This window comes from Ischnura elegans, chromosome 7 (assembly GCF_921293095.1).
Source record: "Ischnura elegans chromosome 7, ioIscEleg1.1, whole genome shotgun sequence".
Classification (NCBI taxonomy): domain Eukaryota; kingdom Metazoa; phylum Arthropoda; class Insecta; order Odonata; family Coenagrionidae; genus Ischnura; species Ischnura elegans.
The window spans coordinates 108,649,796-108,672,366 of NC_060252.1; the positions used below are offsets into that span (position 1 = coordinate 108,649,796).

General features: G+C 38.5%; 1 long non-coding RNA gene across 1 annotated transcript in view; it reads right to left on the bottom strand.

Moving 5' to 3' along the window:
* LOC124162172 overlaps positions 1–22,245 on the bottom strand; it is a 148,554-nt gene extending 126,309 nt beyond the window's left edge. The window contains exons 1-2 of the long non-coding RNA XR_006865504.1: positions 22,169–22,245; positions 21,535–21,869 (exon numbers count right to left, since the gene is read on the bottom strand). This is a non-coding gene — a long non-coding RNA (uncharacterized LOC124162172). The remainder of the gene's footprint in view (positions 1–21,534; positions 21,870–22,168) is intronic.
* Positions 22,246–22,571: the final 326 nt, after the last annotated feature.

The following is a 22,571-nucleotide window of genomic DNA, read 5'->3' on the forward strand; positions in this document are numbered from 1 at the left end:
ACTAAGAGAAAGTACCACTACTGTACGCTGCAATGGATTAGCGTGCATACAAAAACCTTGGTTCAAAAGTCTAAAATTAACGCACGCATGTATCGCCTAGCCTTACGTTACGCTAATATATTGGTCCGAGTGACCCAAATCAAAGCTAACGCATTCACGAGCTTCTAGTGCGGTCCTCTTCTGCCGTTGCCTTATGTCTTCTTTTCTTCGAATTCAGCGATGACTTGATTCTGTGGAGAGGTAGGATTAGTATGCACATACAAAAATAAAATACCCTCGCACTCAAAATCCCCAAGATCCTCGCATGCACTCCACGACAACATACATAGGGGGTACCTTTGCACTCACACCAAGTGAAAGTCCCATTCCTGCATGCTGCAATGGATTAGCGTGCATACAAAAACCTTGGTTCAAAAGGCTAAAATTAACGCACGCATGTAACCACCTAGCCTTACGTTATGCTAATATATATTGGTCCGAGTGACCCAAATCAAAACTAACACACGCATTATCTTCTTGCTGCGGTCCTCTTCTGTCTTCTTTTCTTCAAATCCAGCGATGAGTTGACTCTGTGGAGAGGTAGGATTAGTAGGCACATACAAAAAAATGCATAACACTTCCTCCCTCCCAACACTCCCCAAAACAAAACGAAAATGCAAACATCAAAACACAAGAAAAATTAACCATAACACTCACACACCCCTACCTACGTTTTCTTATTGAGCTCATAATCTAAATAAACCATGGTTTATGAGGCATGCCATTTTATTATTCATTTTGAAACCATTACTTTGGCACTATTTTCATCATTTTCTCAACCTTGTTCGTGGCCACTGATTTATGGGACATTTCTTTGTTCACGTGATTTGGTACCAGTTACCATAACCTCTGATTAGTTGCAACTAATTCACCATTGAGTACTCATTATTTACCATCGGAGTCAATTTTGACTCTTTTCATTTCGTTCCTTCAGGGAACTCGTAACTTATGGACGTCATTTACACCTTTATACCTCGTTTCATACCTTGTGTTATGTATGGGTAAATGTATAATGCATGTGTGAAACACGTGTAAACTTAAACCTAGAACACTGTACAAATAATAACACTCATTAGCCGAAGGCCTCTCATTGAGGCCTATTTTCTTCATTTCCTCTTCATAACCAAACACTTGACTTTCTTCAACTGACTTTTTGTTGTTAAGAAGACACGTATTCCCTTGACTTCATTCTGGAAAGAAATAAAAGAGAACACCAGTTAGTGGACGGGTCTTTAATTGCCCATGAGAACAGGAACTCATCACACACTAACTTTGCTAACCTAATGCCCAAAACATTTAGAAAATAATAGATATTTGGAAATCAAAATTAATGGAACCAACAATGTGATGAATTATATCAATGCTGGAAATATAGAGGAATGACCAGGATGTGTTCAATAAATATATCATGTTTTATGCTTCTAGACACATGGTAAATTTTTAATGGAAGTGGGCTTTACAGTTTTCGGGGAAGTATCAGGTTCATAGCATACGCAAAGCGTGAATTTAATGAAAGCAATTTCACGAGAAAAATAACAATAAAATAAAAACTTTACGTTCTTCAAGTATACCCATGCACTGATCACCATCTCTTAAGCACCACCTAAATACATTAGCCATGAAAAATAGCCGCCTATCTTACAAAAAACTAACAAATATCGAATTGGCATCGAGTACCTACGCGTGATATGATTACCAAATCCAAAAGGTTCGGTTTAAAATACACCAAAATGTGCAATAAAAAGGATTAATTAACAGTAGCGGGGGTAACTTGGTAGAAGCCCTTTATCGTAGGAGTTTAAGAAATAATAACAACCTCCGTTGCATTCATAAAGTTTTACGTAAGCATAAAAGATGCTCAAGCAAAAATTGCAATGAGGCATGATGTTATGAATAAAAGAACAATGGTATTGCTATTAATTATAAGAATTTGGCGATTCACTCCGGCTGAGACAGCTTAAAGTCTCCGATGGCGTCGACTGGGTTGCGGATGGTAGGGCAATCTCTATACACTCAGTGTAGCTGCGATGTAAGCGATTTTAATTTTCGAATAAGCAGTCATGGGTGAAAGGCGACGGCTATCTAAGATGGTATGTATATCCCTAGTCATCTAATCGGTAAAAATTACAAATGGTAATTTCCATCCTTCATTATAAAACTCTACCACTGACCTGCACACAAACTTTGGCACCTATGTTTAAAAAAATGCAACATTTCATCTTGTATCTCTATCTGGGCGACTTCAACTTTGGAACTCTGGAACTGGTTTAGTTGAGTTTGTATTTAAGTGTATAAATTACCATTTGTAGTTTTATCATGGATATATCTCACTTCCAACAAGAGAACCCCGAGGCGATTGATAAATTTAGCCTGTGAAGATGCCGTGACTTGGCGACGGAAGACTGCAAAAAATTATGCCTGTCATTATCTGGAGGATGGCAGCACTGCAGGCGCAAAACGGAGGAACCAAATTCGAATCCCGGTCAAGGCGAATTATTTTTTTCTCAGTGGATTTTTCGCACAATTTGTGCATAACGGGTTACTCCCTTCAAAGTTATCAGCGTGGCTAGTCTCGGTACACTTAAGACTGGTAGTGACATTTACCTACTAAAAACGGCTGTATTGTTGCGATGTTAAGGCAATGGGAAGCCACCACACTATTATGTCCAAGAGTCCCAGGTACTTAAATTATTACATATTTCAGGCATGGTGGAACTAATATATTCAGAAGGTAAACTTGTCCCCATTCGGATTCCAGGACAAATAATTCGCATTTACAGGCGAGGACTACCCGAGAGGGTACAACGGTCAACTGTGATAAAGTTATGAGGGTAGGAAACGGAACGTGAGATCATTTAAGACCTTAGGTAAGCAAGAAAAAGTTTTGGTTGTAATACCTTGACGTGCAAGGAATCAGCTAAATGAAGCTTTCTTAAGAGGAAACTATTGAAATGTAAGCATTGGAATTGCAGAAACTGGACTTCAATACAATAACGCTGGGGTTGGGATGGTAAGAAATATTTTCGGAAAGCATGTCCTGCGGTACAATGACGGGAAACATTATGGTAAACTGGGAGAAAAAACCGGTAGATACTTTAGTATAACAGGTTTTCATGCCTGTCTGCATATACATTTACACCTACAAAATACCATGCAAGCCGCCTAAAAGGCGTGCGGTAGAGGGTGTGGGGACACCAGCCGTTCTAACATAAAAAGGAAGTGCTCTAAGGAAATTACGCCTAGAACTTATTTACGTCCTTTATGGTTCCAAGGAAAAAAGAATTCCCATATTTATCCGTTCGGCAAATCATCTCTATTAATTTTTTGATTCTGCATCACCTGGAAATATTGTGCGGCTGTAACATTATATTCTCCGCGTCGCTCTTAAAGATATCGATTCTCAATTGCTCAAGCAATCTAAGTCTAGCGCCCAGTCTCCAGATGCTCCCTGTCTAATTCGCTTAACATTGGGTAGCGCTGTCTGTACGCCCGTCGCAGTTTTTGACGAAACGCGCAACCTTCCTATGTATTTTCTTCAGTTCGCGGATTAAGTCTTTCTGCATCGGATACCATACGCTCACTGCATATTCAAGGTGCGGTCGGACGAGAGTAAAATAACATCTTTCTTTTACTTTCTCATCCTAAAATACTCCCACAATACGCTTGACGACTCATAATTTCTTGAGGGATATGCCGCGAATATTCCTGATGTGTTCCCCAGGAGATTTTAGAGGTTATCGTATCTCCCAAGTAATTCACTTCGTTTGTTGCCTTTATGTTAATACTATCCACAACATTAACATGGTTATAGTTGGACGAACTCTGCAAAAAATGTACCGCCGTGCATTTTCTCAGATTAAGGTCGAGTCCCCACTCTTGGCTCCACGAAACACGTTGATTGAATCCGATTATAGAATTTCACAGTCAGAGTGACCACTAACTTCACGATAGTAAACAGCGTAATCAGCAATTAAAAGAATTTTACAGTTAATTCTGGAGCTGAGGTCATTAATGTATATAATGAACAAAATGGGGGCAAATTACGCTTACTTTTGGAACAGCTGATGCCACTTTAACTACATTAGAGCTATTTCCGTTAGGAACTACTTTTTGTTTACGATCATTCAGGAAGTCGCGTATCCAGTTTATCACTTTCGTTTAATCCGCATTACTGTAATTCGTATAAACGTTTTCTCTGAGGTACAGTGTCGAAAGCTTTCTTAAAATCTAGAAATAATGCGTGAACTTGCCGTTTCGTTTCGCCAGACTTGAGAACGTCGTGAAAAAAGAGTGTGAGCTGTATTTCGCATGATCTACCGTTTTGAAAGCCGTTCTGACAGCCATGGATGAAGTTATTACTGTCAAAGAAAGTCATATTATTGCGACGCCGACAATGCAAACGACGAGATGCTCAAGTATCTTGCCTATAATTTACGTCAATGAAATTGGACGATAGTTGCCTGGGTCACATCGGTTTTCCTTTTTGATTATAATTTCAGTGTAAAGCTTGCAATTTTCCAATCTAGCGGTACGGTAATCTTCCAATCCAAGGTAATCTACGATTATATCTGGGAACTGATCAAACAGGTAAGGGGTGAAGAAAACCTTAATTTGTTAGGTGATTGGGCCATTGCCGTCGGCGAAGGCAAGGATGGGAGAATAACCGGAATATATTGATTAGAAATACGAAATGAAAGAAATGGGCTTCTGAAATTCTGGAAAATTTTCAGGATACAAAAGGTGGTTTCAAATATACTAATTTATAGTGAAACAGAGGTTTACGAACCAGATAAAGGACTGCAAAAGCTACCTAGAGGGAGATGCTGAAATTAATATAATCTAGTGATGACGAAATGCCAACTGTAATTCAAGAAATTAAAGAAATCATCGAAGAACATACGGCAATTACGGAAACTGAAGATGCCCAAAGTTCAACAGGTCTTTCAGGAAGCAGTGGCGAGCAAGATAGGATTAGATCAGACTGAGAAAGCAGTGGAGAGTAGATGGAAAAATATCAAATGTAAGCTTCAGGAGGAGGAGAAGTTCTAGGGAGAAGAAAACGTATTAATAAAAAGCTATTGATCACGGATGAAGCTCTTCATCTGACTGGAGAACGGAGATGGTTTATGAATGCGAATACTGAGGAAGGGCAGACTTACTACCAGAGAATGAGGAACGAGATTAGTCGCAAAGCAAGGAAAGATATAAAAGAATGGTTGATGAATGTATGCGAGGACGTGCAAAATAATCTCGATAGTGGAAGGGGCCTATAGAATAGTGAGGAACCTTTTTAAGGAACGAAAAACAAGTTGTAATACTATACGGGATAAGCATGGAAATATTTTAATTGAAAACGAAGACAAATCTGAGAGATGGAAAGAATAAGAAAGATTTCGTGCTTTTCGGCGAATGGACTTGGTGAAGAGTTTTCGGGATCGCCACCGGGTCGGCAGCTATGGAGTTCCTGACCCGGTGGTGATCCCGAGAACTCTTCACTATGGAAAGAATACCTGGATGAGTTATACAACGGAAGCAAACTCAGCTCAAAAAGTATCGTAGAGGAAAGTGAAGTAGGTAATGATAAGATGGGAGTCATGAAATTGAAGATTGGAATGTGAGGCTGAAATACAGACCTGGTAAAGAACGAGGCTCCAGGAATACATAATATTCCAGCCAGAGCTTATTCAAAATGCAGGCGAAAAGACTTAAAATAACTATAAAAAATATCCGCGATACGTACGCAACAAGAGATATCCCATGTAGGTTCGAAAAGAAAATCATTCCTATTCCTGTTGAAAAGCCAGAGGGCTGAGAAGTGCAAATATTTCAGAACCATCAGTCTAACGGCACATGAGTCAAACATACTGACAAGATTCATACACAGGAAAATAGAACAAAGAGAATAATGATTTCTGGACGAGGACCAAAACCGATTTAAGAAAAGCAAGGGCACAAAAGAAGCAATTTTGGCTACTTGGCTGCTCACAGACAATAGAATGGAAGTAAACAAACCGAATTTCACAGGAATGGCCGACTTTGGGGTGGCCTTTGATTACGAGGAATGAAACTGAATGCTTATAATTCAGGAAAAAAAATTGGAAAGCTCAGCGATAACCATAGCATTGTGCACATTTTGTATAAAAAAACAAGTACATGCGCCGAAAGTGTGGACCCAGCTGTGCAGAGGCAAGAATAGGAAAACGAGTGAGATAAGGGTGTCCCTTTCCCCGTAATTCATAATGTTTACATGTAGCCATAGAAAGTAATAACGATTAGTCTCGTATCAGATTAGTTTACAGACTTATTTTAATCATAGCCCAAGTATATATGCCTACATCAGCTTACAGCGATGAAAATATTGAAAGGATATATGAGAATATAGAGAGGGCAATTGAAGATGAGCTAAACTGCTCTAAGATAATAATGGGAGATTAAAATGCTGTAGTCGAAGAAGGCAGAGAAGGGAGGTATTGGGAAACTTTGGATTGGGGAAAAGGAACGAAAGAGGAGAAAAAGTAATAGAGTTTTGTAGGGAGAATAAGACTGCCAGAGCAAGTACCTTTTTTTGAAAATCATGTAAGAAGAAATTACGCATGGATATCGCCATAAAATGCATTATCAGATTCACTATATACTGGTGGAGGAAAGATATATGAATGGGGTGAAGAAAGTAAAAGGCCTACCAGGAGCAGATATTAATAGCAGTCATGTACTTCTAATGATGGAAGTAAGAGTAAGATTAAAGAAATCGGGACAAGCAAAAAGGGTTAAGAAGTGGAATGTGGAAAGGATGGAAGAAATACAGGAAACTAACTATAGGTAGTACGTTTTCACAAGCAATAACAGAAGGAAAAGTCCAGGATGAAAACAGCGCTGTGACATGGGAAAGAATAAAGAACGGTATTTTGAAAACAGCAATAGAAGAAGTAGGATATTATGAAGGAAGACGAGCAAAGAAACTATGAATGACAGAAGGAATGTTAGAGATAATGAAAGAAAGGAGGGCATATAAGAAGACAGGGTATATACCTGGGCCATGTACAGAAGATTAAGAAAAGGAGCTGAGAAGGTAAACAGGAGGCGAAGGGGAAATGGCCATCAAGCGAATTTGAAGTTATGGAAGAATTAGAGAGGCCAATATGATTAAATGCATAAGAAGATAAAGGATATTACATGGGAGGGAAAGAGAGGAAAAAGAAGAATAAGAGAGGTTGAAGATAAGAAAGGTAAAGTAATATACGAACAAGAGGAAGTAAGGGAGAGATGGAAAGAGTATGTAGAGGAGATATATGCAACAGATGAAAAACCTGAAGCATTGGATACAGAAAATTAATGTGAAGCAGAGGGTGGATACCTATAATGGGTCATGAATACTGAAGTATGAAGTGCAGAGGGCAAAAAGCAAATTAAATTTAGAAAGGAAACTGGAGTGGATGAGCTTCCAATAGAATTTTTCAACTGTTTATCAGAAGAGGGACTGAATGAGATAGTGGATTTGTGGAACAAATTATATAATCCTGGGAAATGGCCGGAAGACTTCTTAAAGATTGTGATGATACCAATTCCAAACAACACTGGAACAAAAATTGTACAGAATATAGAACGATCAGTTTAATTGCACATGCTGCTAAAATTCTGTTAAGAGCGCTAAATCGAAGGTTCAAAAGTAAAATAGAGGAAAATGCTGGTGATGAGCAGTTTGGTTTCAGGCAAGGAAGAGGAACGAGAGGTGCCGAAGGACTACTGAGAATGGTTGGTGAGAGATATACAGAAAGGGGAAAGAGAATAAGTCTGTGTTTTATAGACTTGGAAAAAGCTTTCAATTGGGTAAATTGGTAGAAACTGATGGACATTATTAAGAAATAGACTGCAGACTGGAAGTAAATAAGACTATTAAGTGAATTTTATTTGGGACAAAAGGCAGCAGTGAAAGTGAATGAAAATATGACTGAATGGGTGGAGCTAGACAGAGGGTTTAGGCAAGGACGCTGTCTGTCACCAACTCTGTGCAATGTGTATGTTGAAGACATGGTAAGTGAAATATTAGAAGAAAAAGAAGAAGGAATACGTATTCGTGGAATAAAAATAAGATGCATTACATTTTCTAATGATATGGTGGTTTTAGCCGAGGACACAAAGTCACTGCAGGTATTGATAACAGGGTTGGAGGAAGGAATGGAAACATATGAAGCGAAAATACACATTAAGAAGACAAAAGTGATAAAAGTAAGCAATATAGATGGTATGCGAGTGAAGAAAAAAGAAGGTAAAATAGAGAATGTGAGAACCTACAGCTACTTGGAAACTTTGATAACAGAGGACTGGAAAAGTATAGGAGAAATAAAAAGAAGGATGTAGATGGCGAAAGAAGTTGTTAAGAAGAAGGAAAGAGTGTTGTGTAGCAAGGGACTGGACTTAAAATTCAGGAAGAGATTGGTGAAATGCTGTGTGTGGAGTGTGTTTATGTATGGATGTGAGACTTGGACGATAGGGAAGAGAGACGGACAGGACTGGGGCGTTCGAGATGTGGGTTTGGAGGAAGAGGGAGGGAATACGGTGGACGGATCGAGTTAGGAACGAGCAAGTGTTGAACAGGGTAGATGGGGAAAGAACATTAATTGCTAAAAAAAACAAAAGAAAAAGTAACTGGCTGGATCATGCGAAGACGTAATGACATTTTGAAGGTAGCCTTGGAAGGAACGGTGGAAGACATAAGAAGAAGGGGATGGAGAAGGCTAAGTTGATTAACAATTTGAAGATGGGAAAGTACAGAGACTTCAAAAAGATAATAATAATAATAATGAAATGCCTGTATTCGGTAGAGGTTGAGACTAAGAAGTCCCCTCTTCCACCTAACCCCTTAATAGCGTCAATGCGAAGATATTACAAAATAATAATACAAAGGATATACAATATTTGTGAAATGTCAAAAATATAAAAAAATTATTTGTGAAAATTTCGTGTAAAAAAGATTACTATTTGTGGGAAAAAACATGAGGATAAGGGTGTAGTGGATGGCCGGAGACAGGAGGGAGTACAGACGGCATCGGCACGAGGGACCTGCCGATGGGCAGAGCACCACAAGATCCTGATATGGAGAAAGTAATGAATAAAAACAAACAGAGGTTTGGGTGTCAACATCCACGAAGACAGAAATAGTGTGCTTTGATTTGCTTTCTATGTAGTAGCTGTAGCCGAGTCAGAGAAATGTTTGAAAAACACTTTTACATACATGGAAAGAACAGCGGCTAGATATCAGCTGAAAATCAACAAAAAGAACACAGAGATATTAGTATGCAGGGAGAGGGAAAGACGGCTAGGACATGGTTTAACCTAAGGAAGAATAATTTTGAAGAACTGAAAGAGGTTTCTTACACAGAAGGCGGATTTTCAACGATGGACGAAGAAAGAAAGAAATAAGTCAACAGAAAAGCGCATCCGTAGGCTTAGGCTAAGTTTAAGCGTAGGCTTTTTACAAAAAGAAGAAGTTTTTTACAGCTGAGAATACAAGCATAGAGGTGAGGATACATTTCATCAGATTCTACATGTGGAACACGTTTCTCTATGGGAACAAGGCTTGGACGTTGACAGGTGCAGAAAAGTGAAGGGAGAGGAAGCATTCGAAATTTGATGCCAACGAAGAAAGAAGAGAAAAATCGGATTGATCAAAAAACTGATGAAAAATTGCGAAGAAGAGTGGGAGAAAAGAGAAGTCTTCTAAAAAATTAAGGAGTAGACAGGATAACTTAGTTGGACACATAATGACGCATGATCTCCTGATGTTGACGGACGCAGAAGGACAGGTGGAAGGGAAGAAGGGCAAGGGACGGCCCGGAATGAGTTACATAAGACAGGTTATAAATGATGTAAAAGAGGAGAAGTACGTGGCTTTGAAAAGGCTAGCGGATGGAATGAAGGACTGCATATAACCAATGTTTGGGTTGTTAATGAATGATGATAATGAGCAGATCCACTGCCTGCAAAACTATTAGGTGCCATGCATCTCGATGACTCCTCCGAGAGTTCCAATACCGAGATTTTTTTTTATACCGAATACCTCTCGAAGTAAACTTAAAAATGTTTTCACAAATCTAGATGACTAAGTTCAACTACTATTTTAGAAAAAAATCCAAAAACCTAACTAAACCCAGATTTGACGTTTATTTTGAATGCTCATACACTCGGCATATAACTATTAGAAATATTTATGGCAAGAAAGACAAAATGAATCATGCATGGAATGGGTATTGGCAAAAGGTGAGATCATTAAAGATATTGCATTGATCTCCACGAGACGGAATCTCGACTCTCGATCAAACGGCGACGGAGAGACGATCTTCACGCAAAGCCATAAAAGAACATTTTCCGCAAAACTTTAAATGTGATAATAAAGAACCATTAATAAGAACCATAATGACATCAGAAAAGTCCATAGGAAACAGAGAAACTGTATAACTTGTAAAAAAGTCCATTACGATTGCTAATAAATCGAAGGAACTTGAAGCAAAAACAAGTTTCGCTGAACAACGCTCAATAACACATAAATGAACGCAAATTGCGAGCTGCAATGCGAAATTTATACTCGGTTAATTGCTTGCAGAAAATCCAAACTCTTTAGGTCTTTTACGTGAGAACTTCATGGGAACTCTTCAACTGTAGCCTCGTTATTTGATAAAGATGGTAAACTTGTCACCGAAACTAATGTCAGAGCTAACAAGTCAAATTCCTACTTCGAAATCGTACACATTACAGACGGTCCAGAATTTTATGTACACATCCCATATACTGATGAATTGATGTAAGAAATATCAATACAACGTGAAAAGATAACTAAACAACTGCAATTGATAAGGAATAGTAAATCCCTGACTCCGGAGGAAATACGCGTATCATCTAGGAGTTACCTGCGCAGATCGCACCTTACTTAGAGATACTTTTCAAGAAGTCACTATCTGAAGGAAAATTACCACTAGACTAGAAAATAGCAAGCGTTACCTGATAATCAAAAAGGGAAACAGACGTGACCCAAGCAACTACCGTACAATTTCATTGACGTCGATTATAAGCAAGATACTTGAACATATCGTCGTTAGCAATATCATGACTTTCTTGGACAGTAGTAACTTCCTCCATGACTGTCAGCACGGACTCCGAAATGGTAGATAATGCGAAAAACAGATCAAACTTTTTTCACAACGTTCTCAAATCTGGTGAATCGAAAATGCAAGTTGACGCATTATGTTTAGATTAAAGAAGCTTTCAAAATAGTACCTCACAAAATACTTTTATACAAAATTACAGCATGCAGATTATACGAAAGAGTGGTAAACTGGATACGCGACTTTCTGAATGATCGTAAACAAAAGGTAGTTCTTGACGGTAATAGCTCTGATGTAGTAAAAGTGACATCAGGTGTTCCAAAAGGAAGCGTAATTGGCCTCCATTTCGTTCATTATATACATTAATGACCTCAGCTCCAGAATTAGCAGTAAAATACGTTTAATTGCTGATTACGCCATGTTATATATCGTGAAGTTAGTGGTCACTCTGACTGTGAAATTCGAACATCGGACTTAAATAGCGTTTATTTATTGAGCCAAGTGCGGGGACTCGACCTTAATCTGAGAAAATGCACGGCAGTACGTTTTTTTCTGAGTTCGTCTAACTATAACTGGGAGTCCAATTGCATGCTGAACGCTAGTGATTGATCACCCCCTGCCAAACAACCTAGAGGTGGCTCGTTGGGTATTATGTAGATATAGATAACCATGTTTATATTGTGGATGGTGCTAACATAAAGGCAACAGACGAAGTGAATTACCTGGGAGATAGGATAACCTCTTATCTCTCGTGGGGAGCACATCAGGAATATTCGCGGCATATCCCTCAAGAAATCCGGAGTAGACAAGCGTATTGTGGGAATAGTTTCGGATGAGAAAGTAACAGAAAGGTGCTATTTCACTCTCGTCCGACCGCACCTGGAATATGCAGCGAGCGTATGGTATTCGGTGCAGAAAAACTTAATCCGCGAACTGAATAAAATACAAAGGAAGGCTGCGCGGTTCGCCAAAAACTCCTACGGGCGTACAGACCCAGATGTAAATCGAATTAGGCTGGGAGTCATTGCAGTCTCGTAGGCTGCTTGAACAATTGAGAATGGATATCTTTGAGGGCGACACGGAGAACGTAATATTAGAGGCCCACTATGTTTCCAGGTCCGACAGAAGCGATACATGAAGATAGATACTTTGCGGAACGGATAGATATGCGAATTCCTTTTTTTCCCAAACCATAAAGGACGTTAATAAATGCCAGTGTTAATGTCGTTAGAGCATTTCCTTTTTATGTGCAAATGGCTCTTGTCCTAACACACCCTGCCACACGCCTTTTAGGCGTTTTGCGGGGTAGTATGTAGATGTAGATGAGACAATGTAAAAACATTGAAATGTAATCACTCCTAACGTGACGTACGAAAGCAGCTAATATCCGAGTACAGTTATATGAAATTGTCGTGCGATTACATGAAAGTATTATCGACATGTTGTATCAAACTAGTATTATACCTGACTATTTATAGCAGAAAACCCTTTTGGCATCCACAACACAATAAAGAATATACAATGTAAAAATTATTATGCCAAAAGAGAGTATCTATCTCGAACTACACAGGGTTTGGTTAGCCTGTTGCTAATCAAAGACACAAAAAGGAACATAAGATCGGTGCATGGGAATATTTAAAGATACGTAAAGTATTTTTCATAAAGTGAGTAATATTTACTTACCACATTTTCTCAAGACTTCCCCTTCCATGCGACCACATCGCAACACACCACCCTTACATTTCACGGAATTCATCCGCAACCCCAATATTACTCGAAAACCTGAAAAGAATTTAAATAATTCGCATTAGAAGATAGAAATATTGAAGCACAAAATGAATGAATATATTAACATGAAATATTGCTTGAATGAAAGGATGATTTTAAAATATGAGGCTACAATTTGAGTTCATTCTGACGACCTCGAAAGAGAAGCGTTTGGAAGGAAATATCGAATGCATCCAATGTTGAACGGCAATATTTCCTCGCTTATTCATATAGTGGGAACATCGATCATCAACTTTAGCTGCCAATTATTATACAGTGGTTAAACATTGGAGAGTCACCGCAAAATTGAGAAAAGATAGAAATATAGCTATATCGACTATACCGTAACGAATTTAGCGGATTGCAATTACTTAGATCTAGATATCATATCAAGTAAATTTTAAGAACTACCTAATGAAAGAACAACACACGACAGATATTGCATTCAAAAATACTGCTAGAAGGTCGAATTAGGGGTTATGTCTGGCAACTAAAACAATCACTGTGGCATAATTTTCACACGCGAGTGCGCTCATAATCACCAACGTAACAGTGCGGAGGGTACGATACACAATTCAGGAATTTCCATTGACAGTCCAAAAAGACCACAGAAATTAAATTGATCTCTTCGACCCCTTTAAAAAAGGTAAGTACTAGTTGCCGGATTTCCAAAATTAAGCTACCGGATTAACTTAAAGAACATAGTTAAAGCAAAATAAAATTATATTTGATACGCTATGGTTGTAAATTATCAACAAAATGACAAAACTAATCACAGGTTACCTGCACTCTTCAAATGCAGACAGACTAGATCGAAATAAAATTAGTCAGAAGTAACGCATCTTAAACGCGAATACTATTGGATACACAGGCATTAAAGGGGGGTTAACTATCTTAGGCAGAGAATACGTATTGAAACCTAGCCTATTGCCGGAACACTTGTTACTGAAGAAATTACTTTGATACGTAATCTAATTTTGAGGAAAAAATACGCGGATTTTAAACCGAGAAATTTTTTCCCGTCACTGGCGTTCTATAAAAGCGACTCGTATGCTGAAACATGAGGAGCGAAGGTGTAAAAAAAATTTGTTCTTTCAAAATGGTAGTCACTTTTCCAACGATAACTCAATAAATTCGAATAAGTCGTATTTGCGATTGCTACTCGAACTAAGGGAATTGAAAAATTCATGGATAAAGCCAGGAAACGTATCACCGCAAAAATACGTTAAGTACTCACCTCTTTACCCCAAGACAGCTGGCCGCGAACTGAAGTCCAGAGAGAGGGAGGGACTTCTGACACACCTCACAGTCACATGACGTTTAGCTGTGACGTCACGATAAATTCAAACCGCTGTCCTTCGTAAACAGCCAATGGTCACAATTCACATGGATCAATATTCCAGAATATTTCAAACACATTCGAAGGCCAGTTCGATGGCAGAATACGTCATAGCAGTTCTTCATGAACAAAAAACAGCCAACCGATCTTCTCAAAGACTGCATTCAATTGTTGCTTCCAATCCAGCACATCCCCTCCCCTCCCCCGCGACACACTCTATTCCCTTAACAACCGTCCCTTCGGTGAAATCGTATTGGTGCAAGTTTAAAATACTGCGATAGCCGTTAATTCGTTCGTTGAAGTCACCGTCTTATTCACACGAGAGAACGAGGATAGAGGAGCGATATATCAACAGAAATACGTAGAAAATAAGCAGCGGTATTGACTAAGGTACGTTTGAACATTTAATGAACATTGCGGATTTATAATGTTCAGATGGTATTATTATAATTTTGGTGTGCTCGGGACTACAGGAATGCAAAAATATCCCTTTCTTTGTTATAATTTTAGGCTTATTATGTAAAATCATCGCTTATGATAGCAGATATTTCAAAAAAATATAGGCGAGTTTTAGAAAGATAAAAACATCAGTAATCGCACTATGCGGTATGCACAAATACGTCAAGTAAATATTTGTTCGCATTTGTGATCAAAATGATCGCCTGTATAATAAACTTCATAGCATTCACCGCATCGTTTCGTTTGGGCACCTATGTATGGAAGTCATTAAGGATTTAATTTTAAAGATCTCAAAATATCATCAAAGAAACTTCATGCGTATAGAAGGTTACCATTATATATGAAGAATATTCCATTGGGCTTGCATTAATCGCTTGGTGATATTACCGACTACTTCTCCGCATTTACGACGTATGTTGGTGATAAGAAATTATTACATTCTATAACTTGTGTACTATTTTTTACTCTCATTATGTACAATTAAGTACGATTTCAGATATTATTCCTCGGTGTACAAGTATATTATCTCTTATCTCATGAATTATTATTTACATACATAAGATTGTCATCAGTTCCTGTGCAGAACTTTCAATGGTTGCGAAGATCAAAATTCTAATGGCATAGATCAAAAGACTAATGGATAAGTTATTCAAAATTAGTAATAATTTCATTATTATTTCATGTGAGCGTTGATGTAATTGATACTTATGGAAGATATATAATAAAATCCACTTAGGTTTAATTTTTCTTTGTATTCGCAGGTTCGTTTCAGAGATAGCATTCACACACATGAGACATTGCAGATTGGAGTAAGCTGAGGCCGCCCTTGCATAAAAATTGGATTGCAAAGGGATTTATTGCGAGCTAACCTGGAGCCGCGATTGTCACCCTAAGATATTATTTTCCTGTGAAAGGTCATGCTTCAATAAAAATATAAGAAGCCAGTCTAGATGGTTGATCTTCTCCGTCGACTGTTCTCGAGGTAAGTAATATCATTTTGTCAACTGAATTGATCACTTTTTCAAGACAACAATTAATAGTTTCCATTAAATCAGTTGCATTGATTATTTATTCAGTATTAAAAATGGGAATCTGAATGATTTTAAAAGTATTTTGTTTAAACAATAAAAATTCTGGTCACCTTTCTCAGGAAATAATATTACTATTGGAGATAATATATTGGACAATCCAGGCACCAGAAAGAGCTCTGCCTATTGAAGGTTCCGAGGTTCTTTAAGTATATAATTATAGAAATAAATATATAAAATACAGAAAAAAACTATAAAGGTCAAAGAATCCACCATTTTCCACGATACAATTCGTTATTCGGCAATAAAAAGTAGTTAGGGTATTATTTAGATAATCACAGCTTCAGCGCTTGCCAAATTCATTCCACAGTTATTCTCATTGCAGCGATTTTCCATTACTTTCCGGTGGTTAAACGAAGAAAGATTTAGTGCTTTTCTGGCGAGTAGACTTCGTAAAATGTTCTCTGGATCGCCACCGGGTTAGGAACTGCATAACTGCCGACGTCGATGTCCGACTCGGTCATCTTCCTCAGGGCTGTGAGTGTCGAGGGAGTTGTTTCTGCTTGCTTGTATTTAGTCTCTCTCGTGATCAAGCAAGGAGAAATATCTCACTCCCCACTCACAGCTAGGGAGCAGGACCAGCAGAGGACGATGGCCGGGTCGGATATCGAAACGTCGGCAGTTATGCAGTTCCTGACCCGGTGGCCATCCCGAGAACATATTACGAAATGGTAATTAAACGGTTTCATTGATTTGAATAAACGTCCTTTTGCATGAGGATGTTGCTAAATGTATCACTAGTAACTAGGAATGGTCGGATCGGATACCTCGGTTCCAAATATCCGCGGATATTGCCCTTCAGCGGATACATCGGATCCAAAGTCGCGAAAGACATCGGATCTGGATCCGAAATTTTAAATATTGGCTTCGGTGAATACAATGCCCCATTATGTTGGAAAGAGTTCCGATCATATCGTATATTCGAATGCACCGTCGCATGCGATTCTTGTCCTACTCATGAACCGTTTTGTTTGAAAGCTCTCGCAGAGGTTACGTAGCAGAACTTCAGCCGTGGAAATTAAAAATGCAAAATACGACTGGCACATAGTGCGACTTTTCCAAAGAGATTTAACAATCATCGAGGGAATCTCAGCAACAGGAATTTGAAAATGCATTTGGAGCCGAAAATATCCGATCCGAAAGATCCTACTCCGAAAAAAAATCCTGGAACCGTCCATCCCTACAAGTAACTCGAAATTAGCTGGGCCTCCAAGTTTGTTGATCAGTATTGAATAAATCAGTCTTGTCAGTCATAATAAAATTGATTAATTACGGGCTACTGCTACACTTTATGACGCGAGCGTTCGCGGCCGTTGCCGGCCGCATCAAACCTACTTTTCAAAGTATAACTGAGTGGAATTGAAGAGAAAAGCTTTGCAGGGGCACATAAACCTTTCAGTATGAGTCAAATGAACCTCCATTCCATGCTTTGCTAGGTAGAATATTCCAACATAAACTGACATGTATTATAGGTATACACCTAGTATGTTTTTTCTGAATTGCCTTGTGTTACGGTAGAAGAAAGGATTTATATTAGGAAAGTAAGTTAAAAGTAGTCATTAAAGCCGAGATCATAACTTTGCTTGTGTACCTGGTAACCAAGGTCAGTACACTACATATGTTTGCGCGTTTATGTTTCAACGGTGGAGTGGGAAGGGGGAAAAAGCTTACCCTCATCCCCCATTAAATACATTTCTCACGTCAACCCACGCTTTTCTAGTGATGATTCAATTTTTCCTTCCTATCCTCTCTCTTCATTTTTGATCAACCTATATCTACTTCAGTTTGCACCTACAGACACTTTCATGGAGTCATAACGGTTAATAATGTCGACGCAGAAGGGCCGAATCTGTTAGAGTGCAACGAAATGTACTAAAATTTGCGAAGAATATTACATCTACATCTACATCTACAAATTACCCTGCGAGCCACCTCTAGGGTGTTTGGCAGGGGGTGATCAATCACCAGCATGCAGCATGCATTTGGACTCCCACATGCACACCACACCGTCCAAGAAACGTCCCGTATAATAACAAACTATACTACTATATGCTGTTAGAAATAGAATATAGAATAGAAATTCAGAAACATGCAGTAAGTTTTACATAGGTTAGTAGGCTACACTACAAGTCAAGCAATCTATTTACGCGCTCTATTGCTGCCGTTATAATCTCTTATTGATCGTGGAAAAAATGACATTCGGAATCTGTCTGTTCTGCAATCTATCTCTCTTATTTTATTTATATGATCTGATCTTCCGTAGTACGTTGGCGTCCGCAAGATATGGTTAACTTCGTCAGAAAAGACACTGCTCTTGATTTTCCATGGCATCGTAATTTAAACTAGATCCGGTGTGTGTAACAATTCCTCGTGTTATCACACAGAAGCATAAGAGATAAATATTGTATCAGTGCCAATAAAAATAATCTTGCAATTGTATTTATTCGATTCAGTCCCGTGATTTAACAAAATATAACACTAATGCCAGGTTTAACAGAAAGCATACATTATCAAAATGACGCTGCATGATGTAAAAGAGTCAAAAACCCTCTTGCATTATGACACCACGGAAACATAAGAAAAGAATTTTTAGGCCTTAGAGAATCATCAACCCATCACTATTGTCGGTGAAATCACTCAAAGACCCGGTCAATAAGGAGCTTGACGGCCGATATCATGGGTTGGCAAGCCTATGTTACGCGAGCGCAGTGGGAAGATGGGAGAGGCCTATCTGTTTCCCCGTATCTAAATACGATCCTCACGTAAACTCGCTTTGCCGTGTTTTGATTCAGTCCTATTCTCTGCCTCCCAATTTTCACTCAACCCATGTCAACTCGGCATGCACGTAACCTCTTAGACTTAAGGAATTAGCCGTTTTTTAGATTTGAAGAAGTATAGAAGTCATTGTGGGTTTAATTTTAAGGACACCAAAATTTCAGGGAAGCAAATTCAGGCATGAAGTATCTTGCATTCAATCATGTATTCATCGCTTAGTGATATAACCGAATATTTTTCCTTCTCATCTACGTAGTATGTTGGTCCTAAAGAATTGCGTTCTATGACATTGAAATATTGAATCAATTTCCTAAATTAATGTCGGCTGCGAGTGCATTAGTTGTTACTCTAACTATACCTCCACTAAGCTCAATCGCAGAATACAATTTTATGCTATCCACGTATATAATATCTCATCTTATGAATTATTTAGTAAAATGATGAAACCCTCATTCTTGCCATCACAAAACTTTGAATGGCAGCGAAGATCAAAATTCTAATGGCATGGATCAAAAGACAAATGAAATAATTATTCACTATGAGCAATAATTCCATTAGTATTTCATCTGAGCGCCAATTTAATTAATATTCATGGAAGACAAATTATAAAATCCACTATTTATTATGTTTTCTGCTTATTCGCAGCTCCTTTTCCGAGATAGCATTCACAAACTTGGGCCATTGCAGATTGGAGTAAGCTGATACCGCCATCGCAATACGAAATGGATTGCAAAGTGGTTAGTGAAGAGCAAGAGTGGAGCCTTTAATATCAACTAAAGATATAACATTTTGCCGGATACGATTTCTCTCCGTGTGGCCACTCTAGATGATTGATCTTCACCGACGATCCGATCGAGGTAAGTAACGTCATATCATTATCAGATTTCTAGTTTTTCACGACAAAAATTAATAGCTTTCTTTAATTTAGTTGCCTTTATTATTAGCCAATTGCATTAAAAATAACTATTGAATAAGTTCACACATTTTATGTTTAAATAATTAAAATTTTTGGTTATATTTCCTCGTAAATTCAGTCACTGTAAGAGATAATTAATTGTGCTACCTAGACGCTATAAAGAGCTCTGAATTTGAAGGTTCTGAGGTGCTGTATAGGCGTAAAAATATAGGAGAAAACCTTACCGATCGAAAACTACAATTTTCGAAATTACAATGCGTTCATATGGCAATAAGAGATATCTATCTTCATATTATATAGATAATTTTAGCTTCAGCATTCGCGAATTTCATACCGTTCCTACCCTTACCGCAGTGCTTTTCCATTACTTAATACCGACTAAACGGGTTCATCGATTTAAGTAAACGCCTTTTTGCATGAGAATGCTACTAACTATTTCACCGGTAACACGAAAGCGGCTAGGTTTGCATGATTTGCTTACAAGTATTGCATAAATCAGTCATATTAGTAATCGAAAAACTCCAGTGGAAGAGTGTGCTTTTGCAGGGGCACATAAACTATAAGCAGGGGTCAAACGGACGAAGAACTTTACTTGTTTGAATGTTCTAAGGTATCATAAGAATTCCCCTAATCCTTTTCCGCAGATTCCGCTTCTGCTCCGAAAAGATATCAAATATCTGTGGGGTGCAGGAAGAAGAAACGGATGAGGGATTTTCGGAAAATAAATCAAGGTAGTCAACAGAGCTGAGATCTTAAGTCATCTTGCACGGCTTGTGTTCCTAGTTGTTAAGATTACTACATTGTATATGTTTACGAGTTCATGTCTCAACGGTGCAGTGGTAAGGGAGAAAATTTTCCTCTACATCCCCCACCGAATACGTTTTTCTCACGCTAACTCACTATTTTCTTGTGATGATTCGATTTTTCTATTTGCACACCACCTGCACTCCAAGGCACTTTGCAATGCAGTTTTAACAGTTAAGAATGACGACGCAGCGAAGCCGAATCTATTAGTGCTCGAAGACCTGCATTAAAATTCACGCAGAATATTATACATTCCATGGCATCGTAATTTAAACTAGGTCCAACCTTTAACAATTCTTCATGATGTCACATAGAAGCATAATAGATAAATATAATATCAATATCTAACAATAAAAATAATTTGACAATTGAATTTTTTCATTTCGGTTCCGCGATATAAGAAAATAAAACACGTAAGCCAGGTTAAGCAGAAAATATACATTTTCAAAGTGAGGCAGCATGATGTAAAAGAGTAAACAACCTTTAATATTTTATAATCAAGGACAAATATATGAAAACCATCTAGAGCCTTAGAGAATCATCCACCTATCACTATTGTCGGTGAAATCACACAAAGACCCGGTCAATAAGGAGCTTGACGGCCGATATCATGGGTTGGCAAGCCTAAGCCTATGTTACGCGAGCGCAGTGGGAAGATGGGAGAGGCCTATCTATTTCCCCGTATCTAAATACGATCATCACGTAAACTCACTTTGTCATGTTGTGATTCAGTTCTATTCTCTGCCACCCAATTTTCACTCAACCCATGTCAACTCGGAACGCACATAACCTCTGTAATATGACTTTAAGTATTAACCGGTTTTTTTACTCATAACTATCCGCTAAACCTTTGAGAAGAACGTACGACTACTGAATCTTTGAGAACAAAATATATGGTTTTGGAGATTTCGAAGGTTACTACTTATTCCAAAGCACCGTGATTCGACGATTGAGAACCTATAACAATTACAGTTATCATTCATGGAAAAGTATGAAGGCAAATTTTTCATTTTATATCTGTTGAAGTAATTTTAGATTTTTTTCAATTATATCCCACGATAGCACAAGATCAAACGCCAAAGCCAAATATAACAGAAAATGTTACATTTTCCGAAAGACACCGTCCAGTGTAAAAGAGTTAACATTCTCGTCAGGAATATGTGGGTGCCACATTTAGTTTGGTGTCAAATAATTGTTTGGCGAAATATTTTGGCTTCCCATTGAGTGTGAAAGGAGAAGGCTCCCTACCTTTCATACGATGACATGTCCATCGGCGGCAGAGCTCAGCTGTCCATCGGCGATTCCCAGAAATGCACATATTCACCAACACTTCCCATTCAACGCATAACTGGCCATGAATTTTTGAACGGACTTGAAACTTTCACTTCACTGTATAGCTAGACAAGCACTCATTCCGTCAATTGAGTAACGCAGTAAAAATATTCACAATATATCCTTGAGACAAATTCTTCTGGCAGTGAGTTGCTAACGGCTTGAAAGGGAGCGATGTAAGCTTGTTCTTAAGCCTGTCCTTTCATCCAATCGACTGATTAATTGAATTTTTAAATGCTCTCTCGTAAAATCTGAAAAACAAGAAATGATCCTTAAGCTATAACCCAAAAAATAAATTTCACCGACGGCGATATGCATTAATTTTTATGAAAAGAAGGAGAAGCATCAGCAGAAATTCGTGCAATGCATACAAATTTAAGCCATCCACAAAAACCTGTTTTTATGATAGATAAGCTATTGTAATTGCATGTGTACGTCGCAACAGTGTTAATGAAAGGAGACTTGTGAGAATTGGTGAACTATTACCAAACGTGCTAAACATAATATTCAATATGCATAGACAGCGCTAAATGAAGAGTAAAAGACAAACCTGCACTCTCCGGCAACATAACATCACCCTTTCCACCGATCGAACAGCTGTGAGACTCGTACTTCGCTAGAACAGAATGCGGACTGAGAGGAAAACCCGAAAGCGGTGCACTGCTTCCTACTTATAGCTATTAGAGGATGGGGAATGCTAAGGGATGTAGGGGGCTTTGCCTGGCACGATTAGCCAAAGAAAGAGTCAAAAAGTATTTAACCGAATTTGAGCCGCAGTGCATCACGAAGTCTGAGGGGTGAGTTTCGGTTCACTCGTCGGTGGATTAGCACGGCAGGGAGCTCGGGAAAGGTAGCGAAAGAGTGTTGGCGAGGACGAGGGTGGGGAAAGTGACTCAGTGCACCTCTCTCTCTCTCTCTCTCTCTCTCTCTCCACAACAAACGCCAATGATTCA